The 27,160-nt window shown below is 41.5% G+C and overlaps 1 protein-coding gene across 9 annotated transcripts in view; it reads right to left on the bottom strand.

The window, feature by feature from the left end:
* Positions 1–27,160, bottom strand: part of VDR (vitamin D receptor) — a 112,677-nt gene that overhangs the window by 66,625 nt on the left and 18,892 nt on the right. Inside the window, exon 3 of one of the 9 annotated variants that reach the window (XM_039514334.1) lies at positions 8,026–8,086. The exons of the other annotated variants lie outside the window; for them this stretch is intronic. The gene's annotated coding sequence lies outside the window, so the exon portion shown is untranslated. The remainder of the gene's footprint in view (positions 1–8,025; positions 8,087–27,160) is intronic. 9 annotated transcript variants of the gene reach the window in all.

Below are 27,160 nucleotides of genomic sequence, written 5' to 3'. Positions count from 1 at the left end.
AAGTTAGGTCATCATCCTAACCTGAAAATTTCCTTCCACTGTAAGTTTGACTAAGAATGAAAAAACAAAACTGCCATAGCCGCACTGAGCTGGTTAAGAATATAATTAACAATTAGAACACTGCATTGGGACACTACCAGACAATATGCAGAGGAAGCAATTATAGTAAGGAAGCCACCATAGTTAAACATTAAATGTGGGGGGAGGGGGAAATTATCTGCATAGCATGGATGATACAGCACATTCTTTTAAACACTAATATACTATATTCAATTACCATTTTTCATAACACAAGAACTAAGGGTCACCAAATGAAATTAATAGGCAGCAGGTTTAAAACAAATAAAAGGAAGTACTTCTTCACACAACGCACAGTCAACTTATGGAACTCCTTGCCAGAGGATGTTGTGAAGGCCAAGACCATAACTGGGTTCAAAAAAAGAACTAGATAAATTCATGGAGGCTAGGTCCATCAATGGCTATTAGCCAGGATGGGAAGGAATGGTGTCCCTAGCCTCTGTTTGCCAGAAGCTGGGAATGAACGACACTTGATTACCTGTTCTGTTCACTTGATGAATACCTGTTCTGTTCATTCCCTCTGGGGCACTTGGCCAATGTTGGAAGACAGGATACTGGTCTAGACAGACCTTTGGTCTGACCCAGTAGGGCCATTCTTATGTTATTCTGATTTGTGGCTGTGTGATCCTTCTTACGTAGGAGTGACTAAAGGCATGTTGGACATACAAAAAACCCGATCACATTCATCATTAGTGGAAGGGTCTGCCAGAACAATTTTAGAGTTAATCCCTCTGCAGGATGGTTAAAAGCCACATTCTACTATTAGCATCACCGGGTGAGATTAAAGGCAGGATTAACTAAACCCCAGATATGGACCTGCAAAATTTGGAACAAAGAATCCACGTCGGCCCTACACTTCTCCAAAAGGGGAGAGAGATGTTAGGGAACTAGCATAGAACTTGGAGATCAAGGGTCTCTGCAAAGCTACCTTGTTTATCCACTTTTAGATCCCATCTCAAAAACAAACAAACAAAACAACACAAAACAAAAAAAAACAAACTTTCCTTTGCCATGATGCCTACAAAAACTTCAGTGGTTAGTGCTGCTGGTGTGAAGAGAACACCAACTATCATGATGACCAATATTATCCACTAGTACCTCAGGAGGTTGTTAAATAGAAGCTACTAAAGTAAGACATTTTTATATGTTAGCAGGTCCAGATAGTTTGCAGCCAAAAATTTTAAAAAGTTGGCTGAGGAGCTCGCTGGACCATTAATGCTGATTTTCAAGAAGGCTTGAAGCACTGGGGAAGTTCCAGAGGACTGCTTTTAAAAAGTAATGATGTAAATGGGATCACAGGGAGGACAAGGGGGGGTCCCCTCAGGATTAGGTCAGAGACGCACTCCCCAACTTCAACCTTAACTCCACCTTAAATGTTTCTGTCCAAAAACAGATTCTATGCTTTCAAGGGTGAGTGACAGAAGGCAAAGTGCTGGCTGGTAAACCACAAGTTTACTACTCTGTTCGGAAGTTCATGTGTGAGGGCGGCAGAGACACACAGGGACTGGGCCAGATTTAACTGCTGTGGCTCAGTAAGCCTAAGTGAGTAACAAACAAGGCGAACGATTCCCTTGGGGAGCTCTAGTGTGTAGATAGGTCTATAAGCACAAAGTGGAGAGGGTTTTTCATTCTGAAGGAGGAAGTGCAAAGGTTCAGACCAAGTCGCAGAAAGGGAAGTGGAGTTAAATCACAAAGGCACCATCAGGAGGGACATCACTGAGACAGATGTGAATGATGCAGGATGGCAGAAAAAAAACAACCACCACCACACAGTGGCGTTATTGAAAAGAAACATGCATGGACCCATTAATCTTAAGAGTCCAGCTAAGTGTGGATCAGTCTTAGAGTTAGAAGATTAGAGTGAGAAGATGCAGAGACGTGAAGCATGGGCGGGCAAACAAACAATGAAAAATAAAGGGCAAAAGTTGCCTCTTCTTTCCAGTGGCTCTAAGTGAATATAACCATGTTTCTCAATCTGAGGGGCAAGAGAAATGGCTTTCTGCATCCTGACTTCCAAAACAAAAACTAGACATAAAAAGGAAAAAAAGGAGAACACGGAGAAAATCTATAAGAAGCAGAAATTCCATAGCAATCTAATAGACAACCTTTAGAGACATGAGAAGAGATTAATGCCGATGATGTTGGGAAGTCCTTCCAGCACTGAAGCACATTATCAATAAAAGGATCACCAACAGTAGAGGCCAACCAACAGACATACATCTAATCCAGACATTCAGCACTGATCTCTGTTTAAGCAGATGGGTACTAACCTCACCGGTTTGAACTTGACAGGGCTTGGTAGGCAGGCTGGCTTTAAACTTGGGGGGGGGGGGGAGAAAATGGGTAGTTGATGAATTCTCATTTCACTAAAAGTCTGGAATCAATTTAAATAAATATTTGTAAGATGGACAGAGAGTCTGATTTGGCATTGTCCTGTGTCATAGGCAGTCATTTATACCAGGGAAAAGCATATGCAATACTGGTATGAAATGCTATGAAACCAGGATTAAAACAATTATGGTTTCTTAGAATTTTATATCCACTCTGCACTGGTGTAGAGGACTACCAAAAGTATAGGGCAACAGACAATCAGGCCCACAGTCTTCCCCAACGAAAGGTTTAATAGGATACTCAATCTCTCACCCCATGTTATATTCAGCCTAAATTTAGTGAGATCAATTCAGTTACAAAATAGTCTCCGATGGAAAGCGGTAGAAATTTCCATCTCTTGGGTCATTTACACCTAGACTGGAGAAGTGTATAAATATTGCACTGACAGAGGATTAACTGGATTGATCTACCTGAGTCTTGTATTTCTAGCTACTGTGATTAGAACTGATTCCCTTCGGTTCTGTGGTAGGCACTATTCCTGATGTCAAACATTTTTCTTCATGCAACATCACTCAACTTTCTAACTGTTATAAAGCTTTATATTTCTTCCAGGCTCTAGCACTTAACTATAGTGTGTATATTGGTTTCTCAAGGAGGTTACAATTTCTATGGCTACACCCCATGCTTAGTTCCCTAGAACAGTGGTCTCCAAGCTTTTTTGATCGCACACCCCATCAGTAACAAATTTTTGAGCACACCCCCCATCCTCCCAGACAAACTATCGAAGCAAAAGCCACTCGGACTCCCGGCCGAACTGCTGAGGGAGGGAAAAAAAAAAAAAAAAAAAAGCAGCGATCCTCCTGCCGTGCACCCCAAGATCCTCTTGCACACCCCACTTTGGAGACCACTGCCCTAGAACTGCAAGACAGACAAGCATGAGGAAGTCTTGGCAGAATGACGGAGACGTCTTCACTGGATGATCGTTTTTGCTAAAGAAATGTAGTCACTAATTCAGAGGTGGGCAAACTACGGCCCGGGACTGTCCTGTCTGGCTCTTGAGCTCCCGGCCAGGGAGGCTAGCCCCCGGCTCCTCCCCTGCAGCTTCAGCTCGCCATGCTGCCAGATCCTGATCACTTTCCTCTCCCCTCATCATCAGACTTCCCATCATTGATGTGGGAAGAGGGATAGCTCAGTGGTTTGAGCATTGCACCTGCTAAACCCAGGGTTGTGAGCTCAATCCTTGAGTGGGCCATTTAGGGATCTGGGGCAAAAATCTGTCAGAGAAAGTACTGATCCTGCTATGAAGGCAGGGGACTGGACTCCATGACCTTTCAAGGCCCCTTCCAGTTCTATGAGAGGTATACCTATCAAATTTCACAAATGCATTTATCTCAATCCTTCCCACCCCCATGTAAATTTTTATATCCATTGGAATATGCATTTACATGTGGTCAAGTCTCATTTGGATGCAGTGTATAATAATTCTCAGAGCCTAGAGAGCAGAGTCAAGTATGTGAAAGTGTCTAGAGTACGCAATGAGACTAATAATCTAATCTATTATAATATTATAAGTAATAGTGGTGAGATTCCAAAGTGGCCAGAGGCCTACAGTAGTGTCAGGGCCCCACTGGGCTAAGCACTGTATAAATATAGTAAGAGAATCCCTGGCCTAAAAAGAGTTTGCAATTTAATTAGAAAAAAAAAAAAAAGGTCAGAAGGGGCACAGAGGTGAAGTGACTGACCTGAGGTCACACAGCAGGTTAACAGTAATGTGACTAGAACCCAGGTCTTTGGCATCACTGTCCTATGCCCTGTCCACTGAACTATGCTGCCCCTCAGAATGTCTTCTAATGCATCAAGAATTAGACCTCTCGAGCCTGAACGCTGCAAGGAGAATTAAGTCTTGAGTGAGTTATACCCAAGGGGGACCCCCCGTGTAAGGACAAAACACAGGAGTTAGGACAAAAGCAAAACCTAGAAGTTGAGTTTATACTGAAATCTAGGTTATGTAACACAGAAATCGGGCTTTTCAACAAGAGGGTCATATGTGAAAGGTCATATGTGGAGCCACTACAGTAGTGTTAATGAATTTACAATACCAAGGTTTTCCCATTTCATGACCTCCTTCAGTTGGTATAGATATCAGGAAAACAACTGTGATTGCTGTACTTAATAAAATACACAGCTACAACTATCCCATTCAAAAATTTATCATTAAAGAGACTTATTCATGTAAAGTAAGTGGTCATATATTCTATTAGCTTTATGGTTCACACATTTGTTTCACAACACTGACACGTGAAAAATGCAATGTTCCTCCCTGCATTAACATAAGAAACTTTGCCATGGCATTTGAAATTAAAGAGGCTTTTTCAGTACAAATCTGGTTACCCATAATGTCTAGTTATGACAGGTGTGCTGCCCCTCTCTGGAAAAAAAATATAATTAAGTTGCTTCCTCCTGCAGCTTCAGGGAGCCCTATTATTCAGCTGCCTTTCATGAGGGTTATTGAACAGATGTCTGATGGCCTCCTTATATACAAAACATTGATACTGGATTCATAATAGCTTGGTACCCAACATGCAGCTATTTAATATGGAAGCCTGGATAAGCTGACTGGGGACAAGAAACACTGTAAAATTTTCCCAAGAACTTGCGTCACTTTAGGGTCAGAGTTTTAAAGGTAGTGAGATACGTCTCACTACCTTTAATACTCTGACCCTTAGGCCTCTAGTCTTCTAAAATCCCTCTGACTTTCAACTAGCACGTCCACTTCTGTATGAAACAAACAAAAAATTACACAGCAATATGGAGGTGAGGCATAGTCTCTTCTTTCCTGGGCATAGGAACATCCACATTATAGTAATTGCTTTTAGATAGTTTTTCAGGTATGCCAATATGCTGCATCTAGGATTCAAACACTACAGCAGATGTACCACTTCCTTACGCATCTGTTTCCCCATACAGAATCTCTCTTAACCCCTCTTGCAGTTGTAACTGGGGAGCGGTTATTTTCCATGCTGTTCAAGTAGGTCTTGCTTCTACATCTAGGCCACATGTGGCAGCTGGATGTGCATGCAACATTGTAGCACAGTGACTCTGGGATGCAGGTTGGCAGCTAGTGACTCCCTGTTACAAGTTGCCTCAGCCAATGCAGAACTGTTCCCTCCATTAATTTGATTGGATATTGATTGTACTGGAGCTTCCAGAGACCCTTATCAGGATCAGGGGATCCCTTGTGCTAGATGCTGCACAAATACAGAGGTACAGTTCCCACTCCAGAAAGATGACAATCCTGAAGCATTTCCAGTACAGTTTTGCAAGGCAGAGGACTGTCACTGGGCTACAACATTCACAAGGGGATTCTCAGATGTGCTAGACTTGGCTTTGAGTAAGCTCAATGCTGTCTGGCAATGCAAACAATTTCCTTTGCATTGACAGTTGGGAGGGAAAAAAAGAAGGAACAAAGTAAGTATTTTAGTTTAGAGATCAAAAGATGCAACATCCTAATATAAAAAAGGAACGGTTACCTTGTTACCTCTGAGGAACTGGATTGCATCATAGCCTTTAGAGAGGCCATACAAAGATTTTACAGTGGAACAAGCCCATCAATACACTCAATTTGATTATGGACTTCTATAAAGCCAGAAAGCTGTTAGCTAATACAGTTAGAGTCAGGCCATTGAAAAGCCATATTCTGGTATTAAAGCTTTAAAAAAAAAAAGGAAACTTGGTCAAGTGAAGTGAGGTCTGACACTGAACTCAATGGCATTTCTAACGTTTAAGTGCCACATCCAAGCAATTCCAAACTTTTAAGTAATGTTCTAGGTATCAAGGGACAGAATCCTACTGTTTTTGGTGAACATATTCTTGGAGGCTTCATCACATGCCAATCTTTAATTCCTGGAGGGTTGGCAATCCTAGGCTAGATGGATCTATGGCAGGAGTTCTCAAACTGGGGGTTGGGACCCTTCAGGGGGTCGTGAGGTTATTACATGGGGGGGGTCACGAGCTGTCAACCTCCACCCCAAATCCTGCTTGCCTCCAGCATTTATAATGGTGTTAAAATATACAGTATTAAAAAGTGTGTTTAGTTTATTTGGGGGGGGAAAGAGGGTCACACTCAGAGGCTTGCTGTGTGAAAGGGGTCGCCAGTAAAAAAGTTTGAGACCCACTGATCTATGGTCTGACCCAGTATAGCTGTTCTTATGTAGGGGAAGAATGGGGGGCAAACAGGGCCCCTGCCATTGTGGGGAGGAGACCAGCACCTTGGGATATGAAGGGCATGAGACTGAAAAGAGCAGTTGATAGGTGTTTAATGTAGAGAGGTAAAGCATATAAACTTAGTAAAGCTTGCTCATCATTTTAAGGTTTTAGATTCTGCATAGTATCCAAGTATCTTTCTTAGAACTCACGTGACATGGATTAGGTAGCAACAAACATTTCACATCTCTAATGGTTCCAAAATCCCAAACGCTGTTCCTTTAAAAGGAGTGGAAAGAAGCCAGGAATACAGGCTTTCCGATTAGTGCTTGGGCATAATGACAAGGTCATGCCGGAACACAGGTACTCTGATTCCTGACCTGCATTAACCCTGTTTATCCTGAAGTCCCCTAAAAGCAAGTTGCAGAATTCTATTTGAATTTGCAAGTTGGAGAAAGTTTCCCTTTGAAACTAGGTTTGCATGGAGAGTTATTGGGCAACAGTAACCATCTTTAGCTATTTCGGAATGTGATTATGTTAATAGTGTCAATGTATCACTTTTCAGCCATACTCCAAAGTTTTGTTTGTTTTTAAATCTGCTTATTTATCAGATTAGCTTTTCCTGTGGCCATAATTATAGCAACTAGGCTAGCAGGATTTTCCCCTCTTCCTTTTTTTTTTTTTAGTAGCGTCCTTTCAGCTTTTGCTCACTTAGGGGTGAACGATGGACTGTAGCTGGCTTTCTTCTGTCTGATTTTCCATCTAGTCTAGGTTGACTAGCTTCACACACACACGCAATTCTTCTCTTTACATTACTATTCCTTGTTGCCACATTCTTCCTTTATCTCGTCTTCAGTCTCAACTAATGTGCCACCCTCCCATGATGCATATGTTCTTGATCCAACTCCTGGATGTTTAACTAAAAGTCCCTCCAGAATGGAAACAGCCTATACTATGGTGCTCTTGATCATCTTTCAATAGTGTTCTCTTGTATCTTCTATACTTGGGATTACTTATTGATAGACCCCAATAAGAGAAGCAGTGTCTAGATGTTCTGCCAATGCTCACTTTCTGAACCCCCTTCTTTTCAGGTGAAAAGCCTTTGATGCAAGAATTGCTGAGTTAAATTCAATGGCCTGTGATACACAGGTGGTCAGATTAGATCTTACTCAAATCTACTAAAATTGTTTAAATTAAATACATAATATTAAGCAGTACATGTTCGCTGCTGACGTTTCAGAAAAAGTCAAGCCATGGAACTGGAGGAAATCATTGGCTAGGCACCTGAAACCAGAGTTTGCTGAAGTGTGAAACCAGCTTTTGACAGCAGTAGCCTCTTCTACAGGTGTAGAATAAACTGAAATAAAGAAAATATTTTCTCAACTAGTTCAGTTCAATGATTAATTCACTCACGCAAAGTTGAGAAACCAACTGGGATTTGAAAAAGCAGAATAGCTTGTTTTCCTTTTCCAATCTATGAATTAAAAAAACTAGGAGAGAGAGGATGAGATTTACTAGCTCTAAAATCCTGACGGACATGGTGACCAGAAACAAATCAGTTCAGTTCATTAACTGCAGAGACTTCTTTTGTTTATTAAATCAGTTAAATATTCCCTCGTGTGCTGGATCTATAATTTTTCCACTTAAATAAAACTAATTTAATGTGCTGGATATGTAACTAATAAAACAAACAAACAAAAAAAACACAATTTTAAATTCTAATTTCCATCCATATAGAATTGGTCACAAACCATGAATAAATCTAGTAAATAAAAAAATGCATCATTCACCATTTTCTAATAAAAATTCAGATTATGTTAAGATACAGAAGTTAGATAATGTATATAGATCTAGCATATCCTCCTGATTAGCAAAAGTACCAAGTTTAGCATAAAAGGCTTATTTAGCTGAAAACCAAGATTTTAATTAGTTACCAACCAATGAAAATCAATATTTCTTTCAGAATAGCTAAAAAGAACAGCTTAAATGAAGGTTTCCTTTTTGCTTTAAAAAAAAAAAAAAATCAATCCACTCCAAAGCACACAAAGCTGCTTCCTCCATAATCATTTCAGAGGTTTTGTAGTTGCTTTCAAGTCCTGATTCCTGACCAAAGAATAGCCAGAACTGAAGCTGGATTTGAACAGAGTTCTAATCTCTGATGCAAAGAGTTTACAGACAAAGTCAGGGTTCAAAAAACACATCTATCTACTCAACATTGGCAAGACGACATAGGCAGCCCTGCCCAGCAGTTTGACATGCCTCTCCCTGAAGCACAGAAAGCGCGCTGCCCATAAGAGTGCTCCACCTCATTATTTTTAACGATTTGTACTGCAGTAGCACCCACAGGCCCCAGTCAAGGATTAGGGCCCCATTGTGCTAGGCACTATGCACAATGAACAGAGTCCATTCCTGCCCCAAGAGCTTAGGATACCAATATGTGACAAGACAGGGTAAGCACAAGGTAACAGTGAGACAATTGTGATTAGAGTAAGAAGCAGTCTCAGCACACCCAGCTACCTCACCACTGTCGAAAGAGTTCTGTAGATATCACAGCAGAGGAAAAAGTTTTAAAGGAGAGACGTGAGCAGCCTGACAGGGTGGAGCAGCCTCCAAGTCTAGTCAGAGAAGCCAAAATTGACTCACTAGACACAAAAAGATAAACATTTAGACTATTAGCACAATAACGTTTCAGTACAGTATCATTGCCAACTCCAGTGATTTTATCTGTCGCGTTATTTGGTGGTTTTTTTTGTTTTTACTGAAAGCTCCAGGTCCTAAAGTCATGTGATTATGTGCGTGTGTGTGTGTGGGGGGGGGAGTTTCTAGGTTTCATGGTTATGGAGAAGAACTGGAAAACATGAATCTTAAAGGCTCAAGAGAGACAAATATGACCCAACAAAGTTTTAATGCAATTTTGGGGGGCCTTGACTCATGATTTCTGAATGCTTGGTAGTTGCCAGTACAATAAGTTGCATCCCTTATACAGATTCCACAGAGTATAGGTTTCTGGAAGTAGTTGCTCTATTACAGGCAAATACTATAGTTAGAGCTGGTCAAAGTTTTCATGGCAACAGTTTTCCATCTAAAAATATATAGTTTTGTGTAAGATGAAAACTTTTAGCTGGAATGCATCAATTGATTAACTTTTTGATGGGAAAAGGTCTGAATATTTTGACTGATTTCATTTTGCTTTGACTTTGATGCAATACAACATTAAGGTTAATATTTTATACTATATATTATATTATATACATAAATATACACAACTTATGTATTTAATTGTAAATTTTAGATACTTAATATTTATATATAGAAATTAAAATATTAAATTAAAATTTTGCAATAGTCTAAACAAAATGAATCACAATGACACTATTGTCAGAGTAGTTATCAGTTGTTCAGAGTCAAGCTGGAAAGATGTATTGAGTAGGGTCCTGCAGGGTTCTGTCATAGGTCTAGTTCTAGACAATGTCTTCATAAATGTCTTGGAGAATGGTACAGAGGTATACTTATAAAGTTTGTGAACAATATCCAGCTGGGAGGGGTTACAAGCACTTTGAAGGACAGGATTAAAATCAAGTGATCTTGACAAACTGGAGAAATGAGCTGAAATAAATAGGATGAAATTCAACAAGGAGAAATGTAAAGTTCTACACTTAAGAAATAACCAATTGCACAAATACAAAATGGGAAGTGGCTGCCTAGAAAGGTGTACCACAGAAAAGGATATGGTGGTTAGTGGATCAAACTAAATCTGAGTCAACAATGTAAAACTGTTGCAAAAAAAGCAAAGAACATCATTCAGGGATGTGTTAGCAGGAATGTTGTAAGCAAGACATGAGAAGCAATTCTACTCAACACCGATAAGGCCACAACTGGAGTATTTTGTCCAATTCTGGGCACCACACTTCAAGAAATATGTGGACATAATGATTAAAGGTCTAGAAAACATGACCTAAGAGGAAAGATTAAAAAAATTGGGTTTGTTTAGTCTGGAGGGCCACAATTTCAAAGAACACTTGTGCCTGCCAGATTAGGCGTGATGCCTGTGTAGGGCTCAACCAGGTACTTGCGTAGAGAATATTTAGTGCTAATACAAGTAAAGCTAATACCAGTAAAGACTTAATAAGCTGTGAGATATTTGATAGACATGACTGATCTGTTAAGTGTATATAGAGATTTCACTCAATTAATTAAAAATAATCACTAGAAATGACATATTACAGGTGTTGTAATGATGTTCACTCTGGAAGATGGTAACACCAGTTAAATAGAAATATCTAGGAATACAGTCATCAGATCATGTCTCTGAACAACAGCTAGCTGTTGTAATGATTGTTTTGTTTTGGAGGTTTACATGGCAAAGGTTTGTAAACTTGTTAAAACTGCCTAAATAAATAGTTTACAAAAATCTGTTAGCACCTCAAATTGTCAGTTGAATAAGCATTTGTAACAGCTCTTATTGCTCATTCTAGAGTAACGCACAAGAAGCTGCTACCTTTAAAAACAAACATACATACATTTAACTTGCTTCACTATGGCTTTACCGCAGCCTTCCCTATACTTAGAATGGGAAAATAGCACTTTAAATTTACAGTGTCACTCTAAAAATAGCATTATGGGATTTTATGGCTGTTACTCTGCATCAAATTTGCACATTTTAGAAGTAAAAAAAACATTGCATACATATGCATGACTGACCACTTTGTGCTTATGCATTACAACGATCACATCAATACAATATACAGTATTTTTCCTGAAGACTTACATAAACATATGTAGCGTCTGCAGTTCTGTTCCACGTATGCCCAAGTCCACAAAAGTCATTTAAAGTAAATAAGCTGTAGTATGTTGTGAAAGAAGAACTTAACATAGAAAATAGCTGAACATTGACTGAACTACATAGACCATTAAGTCTGCAACTGAGTTTAACTAAAGCTAACTGCCCCATCTCCTGAGCAGTACTTAAGGGAGGACGAGTTACTGGTTAACAAGAAAATGGGATTTAAGTTATTACAAAAAACAAAACAAAAAACCCACCCACATACCTGGCAGGTAGGCGATCTGGTTATTAAAGAAGTAAGGCAATAAAGATCAACTGGATCACTACAGTGCCTCAAGTATACGAAGGAATGAAATTATAATAAAATGCTATCCATGTATCTTTGCAGTTATCTGGAAACTAGTAGGTTATCATGTAATTAAAGGCTGAGTAGTAAATGCTGCATTTGCAAAAAGAAGCACACTTGAAGTTGCACATCCAACTTTAATTTTGGCATGTCCTAACTTGAGTGCCTGCCTCCCTCCCCTGCCTCAGGAGCTGTAACTTTTGCTGAAGCCAAGTCACACTGCACTCAGTGGCTCTCACCCCAAAATCTGCAATATCAGCTACATCAGTGCCTTCTCTTTTCCTCTGTCTGACCCACGAGAGTCAGAAAGTTCAAAAGTCAGGGTTTACATTTCAGCCCCAACTCAGCAACACTGCTCTTGTGCTTTAACACAGCTACAAACGTGCAAGAAGTGGGGAGAGTTACAGTTGCTACAAAAACCTAGAGACAGGCTCAAGTCAAAGAATTGAAAGCTGGCTTCAAACTTCCCCCAGTTTCCTAAAAAAAAAAAAAAAAAAAAAAAAACATAGAAATGTAGGACTGGAAGGGACACCAAAATGTCATCTAGTCCAGTCCTCTGCACTGAGGTTGGACTGGAGTATTATCTAGATTCTAGACCATCCCTGACAGATGTTTGTCTGACCTGTTCTTAAAAACATCCAGTGGACAGAGATTCCACAACTTCCCTAGATAATTTGTTCCAGTGCTTAACTACCCTTACAATTAGGAAGATTCTCGTAATGTCAAACTAAATCTCCCTTGTTGCAATTTAAGCTCATTACTTCTTGTCCTATTCTCAGTAGAGAACAACAATTTATCACTCTCCTCTTTATAACAACCTTTTACAAATTGAAGACTTATCATATCCCCCACTCAGTCTTCTCTTCTCCAGACTAAACAAACCCAATTTTTTCAATCGTTCCTCGTAGGTCAAGTTTTCTAGACCTTTAATCATTATGTCCACATCTTTCTGAAAACGTGGTGCCCAGAATTGGACAAAATACTCTAGTTGAGGCCTTATCAGTGCTGAGTGGAAGAATTATGTCTTGTGTCTTGCTTACAACACTCTTGCTAATACTTCCAAGAATAATGTTCACTTCGCTGACTCCTATTTAGTTTGTGATCCACTATAACCCCCAGATCCTTTTCCACAGTACTCCTTTCTAGGCAGTCGTTTACCATTTTATATTTGTGCAAATAATTATTCTGTCCTAACTGTAGTATTTTGCATTTGTACTTCTTGAATTTCATTCTGTTTATTTCAGACGATTTCTCCAGTTTGTCAAGATCACTTTTAGACTTTAAATCCTGTCCTCCAAAGCGCTTGCAACTCCTTTCAGCTTAATATGTTCCACAAAAACTAAGTGTACTCTCTCTGCCATTATCCAAGTCATTTATGAAAATATTGATTAGAACTGGGACCCACAACAGACCCATGCAGGACCCCATTCAATATGCCCTTCCAGCTGGACTATGAACCATTGTTAACTACTCTGAGTACGGTTTTCCAAACAGCTGTGCACCAAACCTTACAATAGGCTTGCCAAAGCTATGTTTCCCTAGTTTGCTTATGAGACGATCACGTGACATAATAACAAAAATGTATCTGAATTTTCAGATACATCACATCTACTGATGCCCCCCTATTCCTCAAGCTTGTTACTCTGTCAAAGAAGGATAATAGGTTGCCTTGACATGATTTGTTCTTTGTTGTTGACTGCTACTTATCACTTTATTAGATTCTAGGTGCTTCCAAATTCATGGGGAGTTTTTCAATCTAGATTTTTGTTATGGTCTCATCTCTTGTAAAATATAACTCAACAAATACAGTATATGAACTTGTTAACACTCGTATACCAACTTTACCGCTACACTGTTGGAAACTGTATATCCTGACTGAGAAACTAAATTCTCAACCCCATTGTTGCATTAGATTAGATGTCTGATTTTATTTATTGTTGGTGAGTAAGGATACTTGGCAATTATGAGGATGATCTGAGGAAGTCATACATGGGTTAATTCAATTTTGATGGAAGCTGAAGGTCTAAAACTGCCAGCACATGGAAGAAATAAAACAAATTCAGTGGTGTTTTTTGACTCACCAATATAATCCAAGCACTTTCAGTTCTTAAGAATTGTGATGAATAGTGATATGTTCTGGATGAACCTGTAATGCAAATGTTGGCAAAACACCATTCACTTCTGATACAAGCTGAAGCATCATTCATTCCAGAGTCTCCCTGGGGAGCTACAACAAATCTCTTTAGGTCAAAAAGTGGAAAGACGCAGCAAGTCACTGACTTGCCTCTGTGGGGCCACTTGAAAGAGAAACTGCAGAAGGTCTCCATCAGATTTAACATCCTCCACCCATCTACTGCCAAATTCTTTGGAAGAAAAGCAAAGATCAAGTAACTAGTCTAAGCTTGCAGCTCTGCTAGGAGGTACACACACTGGAGAAAGCTGAACAGTGGATTCTGTCTCTACCTGCTAATTGGCAGATAGGAAATGTCTGGGATCAGATAAGTCATAGGTAAAAAAAGAGCCAAGCTAGAAGAACAGTACAGTCATACAATGCGTCTCGAGAAAGACAGCCACATTAGAGAATGGTTTTAAATAGCTAACCCTGTCACATTAATCTTGATAGGTATAGAGCTAATTTTGTCCCCCCCCCTACATTTCATAAACCCACAAAGCTCTGGGTAGGGGCAGTCACCCTTGACTGATTGTAATAAAATACTAAAGTAGCTATTTACAGAACACATGCAGTTAGCACATACATAACTAGTGGGAACATAGTTCAATAGTAACCATATATTTAGGCTTAGGAGGATTAGATTATCAGTAAACGTCAATTTCACCACACACAATCTTTCCATTGATAATTGAAATTTACAGATAAGAAAACTGCAGCTTGAGAACTGAAGAATATACAAAGTAAACTTTCTGACATACAAAGTTAAAGCTTTATAACTGTTGAAACACAAATTAACTTTTTGAATCTGAGTGTCTACGGTCATTAAATTTTTGACTCCCTCCCATAATTTCCTGCAAGTGTGAAAATATACATAGATAAAATACTTTAAAATAAACAGGAATTCAGTAGTGGTGCTGAGCAGAGTAACTCTACTGAGCTATTGAGATTGGTAGGACATGCTGTTCTCAAACCCACCCACCCCTTTCAATCTCCCCCAGTTTCTAAGACACATACAGACCATAAACACTAAACTATTTTTAGTATGCAAGTCTGGATGTCAATGCAAATATATACACACTGATAGGCATTAGTTACTAACTCAGAAAGGTCCTGTTGTGCTTTTAGTTAAGTTCCGGTAGGCTTAAATCAGCAAATGAGAAAATGAAGTTCAATCTATTATCTAAAACTGCCATGTCATTCACAACACAAAGAGGGGAAAAGTAGCTCTTCAGGGAGAACGCCAAGATAGTCAACCGCTATTCAAACTTTGCTCTGCGGATTAAAAGTCTGGCTCTTGCTTCACAAAGGAGCTTGATAGTTAGCCCAGTACATAAGGACTAGGTCCTATCTTTTTTTCCCTCCATAGGGCCTAGCACAGGGGTGGGCAAACTTTTTGGACTGAGGGCCACATCTGGGTGGGGAAATTGTATGCAGGACTGGGGCAGAGGGTTGGGGTGCAGGAGCTGTGTGCAGGAAGGGGCTCAGGGCAAGGGACTGGAGCAGAGGAGAGGTGCAGGCTATAGGAGGGGGCTCAGGAAAGGGGCTTGCAGTGCAGGAGAGGTGCAGAGTGCAGGAGGGGGCTCAGGGCAGGGGTGCAGGAAGGGTTCGGGCTCCGGCCCGGCACTGCTTACCTAAAGCAGCTCCGGGGGTGGCAGCAGCGCACACGGGACCAGGGCAGGCTCCCTGCATGCCTGTCCTGTCCCTGTCCCTGTGCTGCTCCAGGAAGCACTGCGGCCCCTGGGGGGACGGAGGGCAGAGGGCTCTGAGTGCATTGCCCTTGCCACACCTCCAAGTACCTCCCCCGAAGCTCCCATTGGCCGTGGTTCCCTGTGTCCGGCCAATGGGAGCTGGGGGGGAGGGGTGGTGCCTGGAGGCAAGGGCAACACACACAGCCCTCTGCCTCCCGGCCTGGGGGCCACAGAGATGTGGAGCCAGCCGTTTCTAAGAGCAGTGCAGGGCCCATGGCAATCCCGCGTGCCAGATCCACCCCATGGGCCGTAGTTTGCCACCCCTGGCCTAGAAGGTTCTTTCCCACTTTCCAGCAGTGGCTAGGGCCATTTACTCAGCATTTGAAATATGTACCAGACACTTGTTAGCCAGAGACCGGTACAAAAGATTCAAAAAAGCAAATGCTTTAGAAAGATACTAGGTTATAATGGAATTCATACTAAATGCAGAGATTTGTCAGAGTTCAACCACCCCTTGTTTCTAAAGTTAGCCAGAAAAGAAGATGAAAATATTTTGGACATATGTTGAGAATGCAGTCAGAGTGTCTGCTACGGCAGGCGTGTCATCAAGCAGCTGGAGGGTCATGCAGATGGGGCCAAGAATTCTTCCACTGAATATTCAAAAAAAAGGGAAAGGTTACGGTACTTGACATGGATCTGATCGCTAGAGTTCATGGAAATTCTTACCTACTTCAGCTAACTGATCCTAAAGAATGTGAATGTGATGAGTTATAGCAGCCTCTATATCTAGCTTTAAACAAAGTTAAAGCAGTGAAAATCAAGACCATTTTAGAAACTACAAAGCTACTGAGGGCAGTTATTAGAGGAACTTACACAGCTAATGGAGATGCTCCTGGGTTCCCACATTATCCATTTGAAGCAACTTTTTTAAATGGTCATGGTAAACAAAAAGGAATGTTTACTGGCATAAGCTCACTAGATACAGTTATATAGTCGATGCAGTTGGTATTTGCTTACATGCACCCATCACCAGGATATCCTCCAAAACTTCAAGCAAAATTCAGTCCACAGGACAGTCTTCTCCACTCTCTTATCACATTGCTAGAGCACATGGAATGTGTGCGCGCGCGTGCTAGTCTTCAGTTGAAAGACATCTGTTCACAATGCCATTCAGAAGGTGGTATGGTCTACACCTGTTCATTATCTTCTGGAAGGGAGTTCCAAAGCCAAGGGCCTGCCACAAATGCAGCATGGTACATGGGGTCTGTAAGCATCATATAGGGATCTGCCAGTTCCAGAGTCTCCTTCAATGGTAACTGTCATCCTGAGTCACAGAGAATGGCAGTCTTGTATTTTACCAAGGACCAAAATATGCCATGAAGTGGACCTGGCACTGGATTGTGAGGTAGTGCTGAGCATGGAGGAGAAGCAAAGCATCCCTAAGGACCCAAGACTAAGGGCATGTCTATGCTTACCTCCGGAGCGATCGATCCAGTGCTGGGGTCGATTTATTGCGTCTAGTGAAGACATGATAAATTGACCACCAAGCACTCTGTCGACTCTGGTACTCCACTGGAGCGAGAAGCGTAGGCGGAGTCAACAGGAGAGCATCAGCAGTTGACCTACCGCAGTGAAGACAGCCTGGTAACTAGCTCTAAATACATCGACTTCAGCTATGCTATTTTCATAGCTGAAGTTGCGTAACTTAGACAGACTTAGCTCCCACCCGCCAATATAGACCAGGCCTTAGCCTGCACAACCTTTACAATCAGAAGACATCAGCCTTCATCAAGCAAATCATCCAACACTTCAGGAAGTGTCAACTTGTTTCTCTTTTCCCATGATCAATTCAGTCTTACCAATTGCCCTTTATTCACAGGCTAACAATCTGCCTTAGTCACTAGGAGAACTAAGTGATAGCACTATCTGCATTGGACACAAAAGAGATAGAGCTGAAATAGTGTGCATGTTGTTGGCATTCGAGTCCAGTGACTAGTGATTTTCTTTGGAGCTCTAATACACATTGCATAAAGGAAAGATAGGACAGCCTTGCACCTCCACAAGTAAGCACTCTGAGGGAGGAGTAGCAGCATCTGTTCAAAGGAACAAGCAATGCTAGATTAGTTGTGTTTCCTTTGCCAAGTCATTTAAGTGAGTCAATGAAAATGTCATGATGGACAGTATCCAGAGCTCCACATTGATCCCAACTGCACTGGTAGGTACAGATGCCCGTTTGGGGTGACAGGTCCACCAGCACTGAGACAGTGCTACCTCCTGATCTGAAGGACATTGGCAGAGGTCAGGTACAATTGGAGACTGCTCAGATATCCTCTCAACCCCCAAGTAGAGAAAGTTAGAGCCAAGGTGGTATTTTAGAAAGTCATTTGCACTGAGCAAAGCTCAAACTGGTTGGACTAGTCTAGTAGGCTGCCCTCTGTGAAAGAAGCAATGACCTTTTTCTAGCAAGGCTCCTTCACAGGCTTCTACCCACAGGGGTCTGAGTCACACAATCTGGTTCATGCATTCCTCAGGTGCTTCAAAGATTTCTTAGTACATGATTGGGCCAAAGTCTGTAAGAGAGGGTGCTATATTCACTAGACAAAGGATTAGATTCCTGGAGCCCAGAGAATCAGTCTTGTATATGACGACCCTGGTCAAGAACTCACTAGTCAGACTGAGAAGTCAGATATGAGCACCGACTGCAAGAGTAATATGGGGCCCAGGGATGAAGTGGAAGGGGAAAAGAAGATACATATTTAGCAGCAGTAATCTGAAACGTCACTTCGCTGAAACATCTTGTCCCTGCATAAGCTCTTCATTCCCTCTACCTCTTAAACTGACTGTCACCATTGGGAATCCACTCCACCACCATAGAGATTGGGAAATCAGTGATGGGAATCTCTTCCTCCCTATACCAAATACAGATATTAGAGAAAGCAGGGATCAAACATATCAAAGGCACGTTAGAATCCAACTGTAGCAGTGTTGGAGCAACATGAGAAGCTCTTCAAATAACCAAGGTCATCTCACCAGAGTGGCACTCCCACTGACCCAAAACACAGGAACATGGTGGGAGTAACACTTTGGTCCCACTATTCCCCTGGATGCAAGCCTTGTGGACTCAAATGAACTCAAAGAACAATTGCTAAGATGCTAAATAGCTACGCGCTACCTCACCTTGAACTCAGAGTCCTCTGAAGTATCTCTGTGCTAGAGCTCGTCAAGAGGGAGAGCATTTAAGAGTGAGAAATGTTCTTAAAAAGTTAAATCTGTGCACCATTAGTCTCCATGAAACACCATGTGTACCGCATAATATTTGGCATTAGAATAATCTAACTCAAACCCATCCACAAATAAGCAGATGTCTGTAGAGACCAAAACACAAATAAAGGCGGCCGGGGAGGGAGATTTAATGACATGCAGTTGGACAAAAGTGGCAAGGAGCAGTGATTCTATATTTCTTATCTAGAACAATTATTTTTCCAAGCTACTTTTTCCACTGGGAACTCTGCCTTTAGCTTAGTCAACATGATTTCCATACTGATATTACTATCCACGGAATTGCACTACTGATCTGTTTATACCACCGCATCTCAGAAAGTAGCAACACATTCACATCCAGCTAACTGCAGGGTATGGCAAGGACAGCACAAAGGGAAAGTTTTGTTCTTCAGAACAGTTTCGTCCACCCTTTTACAAAATCCCAAACAAGAAGAACTAGCGTGGGAAAGTGAAGCACCATCACGGAAGTTATTTTTAACAGCATCCTTCATATTAACCATCCCATAATACTTTAAAAGTTAAATAATGCAGTTGCAAAAGTGTGTTGGGGAAGGGGAAAATTTGGGCTAGTCTACACTGGCCACGCTAAAGTGCTGCCACGGCAGTGTTTTAACCACGGCAGAGCACTGGAAGAGAGCTCTCCCAGCAGTCTAAAATATCCCACCTCCACGAGAGGCATAGCTTCTAGTGCTGGTGCACTGTTTACACCAGCACTTTACAGTGCTGAAACTTGCTGCCCTCAGGGGGGTGTTTTTTCACACCCCTGAGCGAGAAAGTTGCAGCGCTGTAAAGTGCCAGTGTAGGCAAGCCCTTAGTTTTAATCTGAGATTTGAAAGGACATGGACATTAATTCATCAACTTGTTTAGTTACAAAACTATAGTTCACAACTACTTCATCTGCTGGAGCAGCAGTGAAGCTGAAATCAACTCCCCTATCTCCTTTCAAATCTCAGGTGAACACAAATTTTGTCCCCCAATGTCTTGCTTCCTCAGCTACTTGGTCAGATTTAGTTTGTGGAACCTCTCACTCCTAACCAACTAGGTTGCCCCATTCACAACAGTCCTTTTTCTTTTAAGAACTTTATTTCTTGACTTTAGGCTATGTACCTCTCTTTTTCCCACATCTCATATTCCAAAACATGCAGGGAAGAATAGCAAAAATTAAGAGGTGGGGCAGAGTTTCCTCTCTGTGTTAAGCAAATCCTATGCTCCTCAGAATTTTAAATATCTTAAGATACAAGAATACATATAAACCATTAAACTAAATGCCTGTATCGAGGGAGCATTCATTGTCATTACCAAACAAACAATTAAGCAGATGAAGGAGAAACAGAAGGATGTACGACTAAAGAGTTTCATTCAGCTTTTTAAAGAAAAAATAATCTTTCAAATATTATGCCAAGCCCCAAATGTATTCATGATAGGAGGACCATATCCGCAGCTGGTTTAAAATCAACAGCATTCCACTGAAGCCAATACAGCTATGTTTGATTTACTAGCTGAAGGGCTGGCCCAGAGTTTGGAGGCCATCAGAGCTTTAATTTCAGTAATTCCTAAAATAAAAGGAAGGAGAAAGGTTTCACAGAAGCCCTCCATTCCATCGCTTCAAATAACAAATGCAAAAATGTACACCAAAACAGACAGACTAGTAAGAATAACGCATGCTGTGACCCATAGCAGTCAAGTGGAAGAATGAGGACCAGGTAAAGAGTTGAAGACTTGAGTAATTTAATCCAAGTAGTTGAAATCAATATACAGTTCAGTCTGCCAAATGTGCATACAGCGCTGAAAAACTGAGATGTACTTAAGGCAAGTCTTAAGTCAAGCAGGGTTTGCTGACAAATTATTCAAGTGATATTTACACATTCAGCCCTGTAGCAATTAACAGTGGGATGTCTCACTGATTCCCTCTTGCTCAAGGCACTAAATATAGAGCTTCTGTAGGAAAGAGTTCAGAATTCAAGGTCTATAGATCAAGGATAAGATTTATGAAGTGGCAACCCATGCAGAATATGCCCCGACAGTCCTAAGATTGCCAGTTGGTTCGATAACCTTTGAAATTATAAACTAATTCAGTAAAATTTCAGGAGATAAAGAAAGAAAAAAAATGAAGTGATGCTTTTAATTAGGTTGCAACAGACGAGCTGCATTTTCACTGCAAGCAAAGCCAAGTGAGTTATGGCTGGGATTTTAGGCATCTTTGAACATCACAGACTGGGGTAGCTAAACTGTGGCTTGCATGCGGCTCTTTTACAGTTGAAGTGCAGCTCGCAGAGCTCCCCCTCATGCCACCCCCCCATTCGCCATCTAGCAGACTTGGGCGGGGGGGAGGGGACGCTCGGGATCTCTGCCTTGCAGCAGGGCGGTGGGGTAGGGGCATTTGCCCAGAAAGGGGGGGGTCTCAGGGCTTCAACCCTATGGGGGCACTCCTGCCAGGGCTCCCATTCTTGAATTTCTGAAGGTTGTCATATGTGGCTTGGAGGATCAGTAAGTCATAGACTAACACCAAGTATAAAAACAAGTTTTCCTGGCAAATGAACCCCTCCCCCATTTTTGGTCAGTGCAAGCAGATACTAAATTGATGTCACTCCCTCACTCAACATATCTGACCACAGATATTTTGACCACACAGATGACTCTTTAAATGAAATATTCAGATCACTTGACCCAGGAAATTCCTGGGTCCATATAGAAATCTCTGCTGTAGGCAGAGCAAAGACTTTTACGGTAGGAACTTTAACCCTGATTTCACATCCTGAGAGCATTTGATGGGGTTTCATGACATGGAGCTTAACTATAGTCTTAGCAGTCCCAGTATCTCCCCCTCTGATGAATGTCTCCCAGTTAACTACCCCCTTCAACTTCCACTGGTGATCCAATGGATCTGCAACCCAGCAGGGTGCAGCATGACACAGAAGTGGTGGTTTGGGATGTGAACGGCTCATCATAAACATCATATGCCATTAGTGGACTGGCTGTGTGACTCTCCCATCGCAGAGTTCCCATCTCAGAGGGAGTACAGCAGGTCTTTCCAGCACAGCACTGGGCCTCAGCTGGGAGAATGGGCAATCTTGGGCAAAACGGGCCAGCTGCCTACATTTGAACACTCCTTTTCCTCAACCTGTCCCAGGGCTTCTCAGAAGTCGCTTCCCTCCCCCTGGCTGTAGGTCTCCACTTGGGCTCAATCCTGGTTCTCTGATCACATTCCTTCCCTGTTAGTCTGGCTGTGTTTGATAGAAAACCTATCCACGTAATGGTGGGCACATTTTGCAGCTGCAGCTACATTTCTAGGATTTGTCTATTAACTAAGATTTTCGGTTAGGATGGCAGAGTTTATAGAACTGTTGTTCTAAACCCACTGATTCATTGACCACAAAAACCCTCCAACCAGTTCCCCACTTTCTTACATACCCCTAATCTGGGCTGAAGCCTCAGCACAGGTCATGTCCCCTTCCCCCAGCCCCCCCTGCGCAAACTGCCCCAAAATATTCTCCTACAAACTTCAGGTGCCAATTTAAACTTTTGTAGCAAAACTTGTTTACAGTCACTTGTAATCTTTATAGTCCTCTGTGCATAAGAGTGAAAATGCCCCAAAAGCCTTTGGCCCAGACAGCAGTGGAACCCGATACCATACCAAGTCCTCCTTCCTCACCTTGTTCAATTCACGCCCCATTTCATAAGCATTTAGAATAGGGTGACCAGACAGCAAATGTGAAAAATCGGGATGGGGGTGGGGGGTAATAGGTACCTATATAAGAAAAAGCCCTGAATATCAGCACTGTCCCTATAAAATCAGGACATCTGGTCACCCTAATTTAGAAACACATCCATGTCATCCCCCCCTCTCTAAAGCAGGGAAGTAATTTGGAGTCTATGCCACCCACTATGGTTCTTCTGGTGCAGTTTCTCCATCCACAATTCCTGTTGCATCAGTGCCTTCGATCCCAATGGAACAGTTGCTGTCAGTCAGCTTTTCTCTGGCCTCCCTTCACGTAGTCAACTCCAAGATTTCCCCCCACCCCCTTTCCCTTCTCTGGACTCTGCCAGGGGGCTGGATGGTCCCTGCAAACCTGGACAGTCCTTCCTCTTTTGGTCATGCAACTACAACAAGTCAACTAGCTGTGTCTTTGTATAGTCCTCAGTACTGAGCTGCCTTTCTCTGCATAGCTCGTGTAGCTGCTTTTTCTTTAACTATTCATAGTTAGTTTTCCCTGCCTCTTTTTGCTGTCCCTTTCCCCAAACGACAACAAGACTTTTCTCTGGGCTTTCCCCTTCTGTGGTACTTGCTTTCACTGCTGTTCGCACTTATGGTAATTCACACTGTCATACACCCCACACACACTGCCACCCTATACCACATAGGTCAGGGCAACTGCACCTGTATTTCTCCTCTGGGGTCCCTCAAGGACTGCTCAGTCCCCACCTTTCTTGGGTAGACACGCACCTCTCTCCCACCCCAGGGTTTTTCCAGGCTGCACAGCTCCCTGCTGACACAGTTATTCCGAGAAAGCCAGACTGCATAACCAGGCCTCATCTAAGGCTATGAAAAATGTTATAAGTTACCACACAGCTCGTTAGAAGCAAGTGTATTATATTGCAGGAAATTAGGATATCGGTCATAACGTCTTGGTGAGGTCATCCAGATTTTAATTGTGCAGTAGTGCCTGTTTGGGAACCCAAGGATTACAGTGGACATTCACTGGATAAAGAATTTCCCCAAAAGTCTTTTGCAATCTTTTATTTTTAAAATTTAGACTTGCAAAATATAGTTTCTTCCAGTACAGTGAAAGCCAGGAGGAAAAAAAATGAAAGCGTCATTGTGTATTAAAACAGTAAATTGCACCTAAAGAATGAACATCCAGTGTGGCCTAGGTTTATCTGCAATTGTGATCTAGCGCAAGCCCCTGGATACGTGTGTAATTCTACTACAAGCAAGTCTGGGCAATAAAGTGTAATAGTGGGATATAGCTGAATGATATTCATGGTCCCCAGATTTGGGTGAGTTGAAGATTATTATGACCTATCTGAAATTTAAGATTTTATCCACTAGTATGAAATCTAGATGTAACAACCATATTCTAGACTAGCAATGGTGTGTTGCAACACGTAGCAACTTGCTCTTGGGTCAGGAATTGACATTTATGACAAATGGACAGTGGGGATCAAACAGAAAACATGGCGCGTAACTCCATCCTCAGCAAACTATACCTGCCTCTAACTGAGGTCTGTCTTTTTCCTTACTCTTTGCAACACTTTTATAGTTCAATGAAGTCTCATTAATTGAACTGAACTGTGTGTCTTGTCACTGGATTCATAGTGATCAAGTTAAATGTTCAGCAGATTTTTCATGGATGCCTGAGATTCTGAAGCAATATGCAACCTTTACAATTCAAATTAAAACAACCCAAACCTCAAATTACATGGTCTAACCTTGCACAGCAGTCTTCTCTGCTATCTTTGTGCAACCTCAATACATAAACTAGATACCCACACTTAATCACTAGACAGTCACCCAGCGGCATGTCTCTATTCAGGTGAAGATCAATTACCAGCACAATTATGAGCCCTCAAGTTGTCTTATCAGAGCTGAAGAATGGAAATTTCAGTATTCCTCAAATCTCTCTAGAGAGATGAATTTTTTTTGTAAGGTAGCTCAGTCCCGGTCTCCTTTGGGATCAGTAAGGGGAGTAGAATTAATCTGTTTTAAGTCAAATCCTCAAGTAAAAACTGTTTGGATTTGTTATTATGGTCACAGGTTCACCTCACCCTCCTTGTACTCAAAACAAATTTGACTTTTCCATCAGTACCAAGGATTAACTGTAGTCATAAATTTACACCGGATATCAACACCCACCCACATCTTCAATCCAAATCCTTAACAGTAAGATAAAAGGTACCTGATTACAAATTGTTATATTACACACAGGACCTAAGACATTTGAATCCAGAGATTAAGTAGTTTATAAATGGAAGATTTTCAAATGTCTTTATACTGTGACCGTGAAACACACATTTGTACATGTTTTTCAAAAATCTGTGAAGTCTATTCTTGATGTCATGGATACTAGTACACTCCCACAAGCATTTCTATGGGTTCAAATCTTAAATTATGTTAAAATCTAAATACATTTTAAAACAAAACATTCAAAATAATTTAAGAATATGAGAATGGCCATACTGGATCAGAACAATGGCACATCTAGCCCAGTATCCTGTCTTCCAACAGTGGCCTGTGTCAGATACTTCAGTGATTCATTCCATCATCCAGCTCCAGCTTCTGGCAATCAAGAGGTTTAGGGATACCCCAAGCATGGGGTTGTGTCCCTGACCATCATGGCTAATAGCCGTTGATGGATCTATCCTCCATGAGCTTATCTAAAGATTTTTGAACTCAGTTACACTTTTGGCCTTCACAACATTCCCTAGCAACAAGTCGCCAAGGCTGAGTGCGCACTGTGCGAAGTACTACTTCCTTTTGTTTTAAGCCTGCTGCCTATTAATTTCACTGGGTGATCTCTAGTTCATGTGTTATGTTAAGTAGTAAGTAACACTTCCTTATTCATTTTCTCTGTACTAACCATGATTTTCCAGATCCCTATCGTATCCTCGCCTTAGTTATCTCTTTTCTAAGATGAACAGGAGAGACTAAAATGACTGGGACTAATACAGAAATTGAGCCACCCCGCTAATAATTTTTGTTGCTGTTCTCAGAACCTTTTCCAATTCCAACACATCTTTGAGATGGGGCAAACCAGAACAGAATGCAGTATTCAAGGTGTACCATGGATCTATATAGTGGCATGACGACGTTTTCTGTTTTGTTATCTATCCCTTTCCTACTAGTTCCTAACATGGTTAGCTTTTTTGACTGCCGTTGCACATTGAGCAGATGTTTTCAGAGAACTATCCATGATGATGATGCCAAGATCAGTGGCTTGAGTGGTAAGAGCTAATTTAAACCCCACTATTCTCCACCACACCCATGTGCACTACTTTGGATTTATTAACATTGAATTTCTTTGTCTATTTTGTCACCCAGTTCTGCGAGATCCCTTTGCAACTGTTCATAGTGAGCTTTGGACTTCACTATCTTGACTAACCTTTTCTAGTCTGCAAACTTTACCACTGCACTGTTTAAACCCCTTCTCCAGATCATTTATGAATATGTTGAACAGCACAGGTCCCAGTACAGAACCTGGGGGGGGGGAACCATGCTATTTACCTCCTTCCATTGTGAAAACTGACCATTTATTCCTTCCCTTTGTTTCCTGTCTTAATTCTTGAGGACTTTCCCTCTTATCCCATGACTGCTTAGTTTGCTTAGGATCTTTTGGAGTGGGACCTTTTTGTAGTAGAAAGAGAACCTGAGACCTGGCATAAGGCCCTGTTGAGATAAAGCAAAGTTAGCAAGAAACCAGCTATAAGCAAAAGTCAGGTCCGGTTACAAAGCAGTGAACCTGCAAGCAGGCATCTATCCAATACATGAGCTTGGCAAGAACAGGAATGGCACTGCAAAAATACTCAGTACCTAGGAGTGTTTGTATTCACATAAACACATTCCAGAAGGATAGCACCAGAACACCTCAATACAAGTTTATGGTGTAAACACACTCCCCCGAAGATGATACAGGGACACACTGACCCCTCCTAAAGATAAGATCAGGATGACAGATGATGGATAGAGATGTTTTGATTGCGCCTACAGGTGCAAAGTAAAGGATGGTAACTAATCGCATCAGAGGGGAAATATGTAACATGTTTGTATCAGTGTATAAAAGAGGGGTCACAGAGGGGGTATCTGGCCAGGGGGAAATCAGAAAGTCCTGCCGCTCACTGAGCTGGTCCATTGTCATGGGCATACATGTATTGAGTGTGCCTGGAGCACGTATATGGTACTAATACCATGCTTTGCCAGGAATAAACCTGGCTGAATGCCTTCACCACTGAACAGTCTGCGGACTCCTTGAGCCATTTGATTGGAGGATGCTGTACAGGCACCATGCAGAGAGACCACGCATGCAAACAACAACTGACAGTCTTTGACAAGTGTTTTCTGACAGTCCAAGAACACTGTATCAACTGATACAATTCAGTTTTTATAATCAGCTTGATCATTCTGTTCTTTACTATAGTGTCAACCAATTTGCCTGGTACTGAAATTAGCTTTACGAGCCTGCAATTACTAGGATCACCTCTGGAGCCTTTTAAAAAAAAAAAAAACTGGCATTACATTAGCTACCCAGTAGTCATCTGGTACAGAGGCTTTTTAAGCAATA

This window comes from Mauremys reevesii, linkage group 25 (genome assembly GCF_016161935.1).
Source record: "Mauremys reevesii isolate NIE-2019 linkage group 25, ASM1616193v1, whole genome shotgun sequence".
Taxonomy (NCBI): Eukaryota; Metazoa; Chordata; order Testudines; family Geoemydidae; genus Mauremys; species Mauremys reevesii.
The sequence above is the reverse complement of the archived record's forward strand: the minus strand, read 5'-3'. Positions and strand labels throughout refer to the sequence as shown.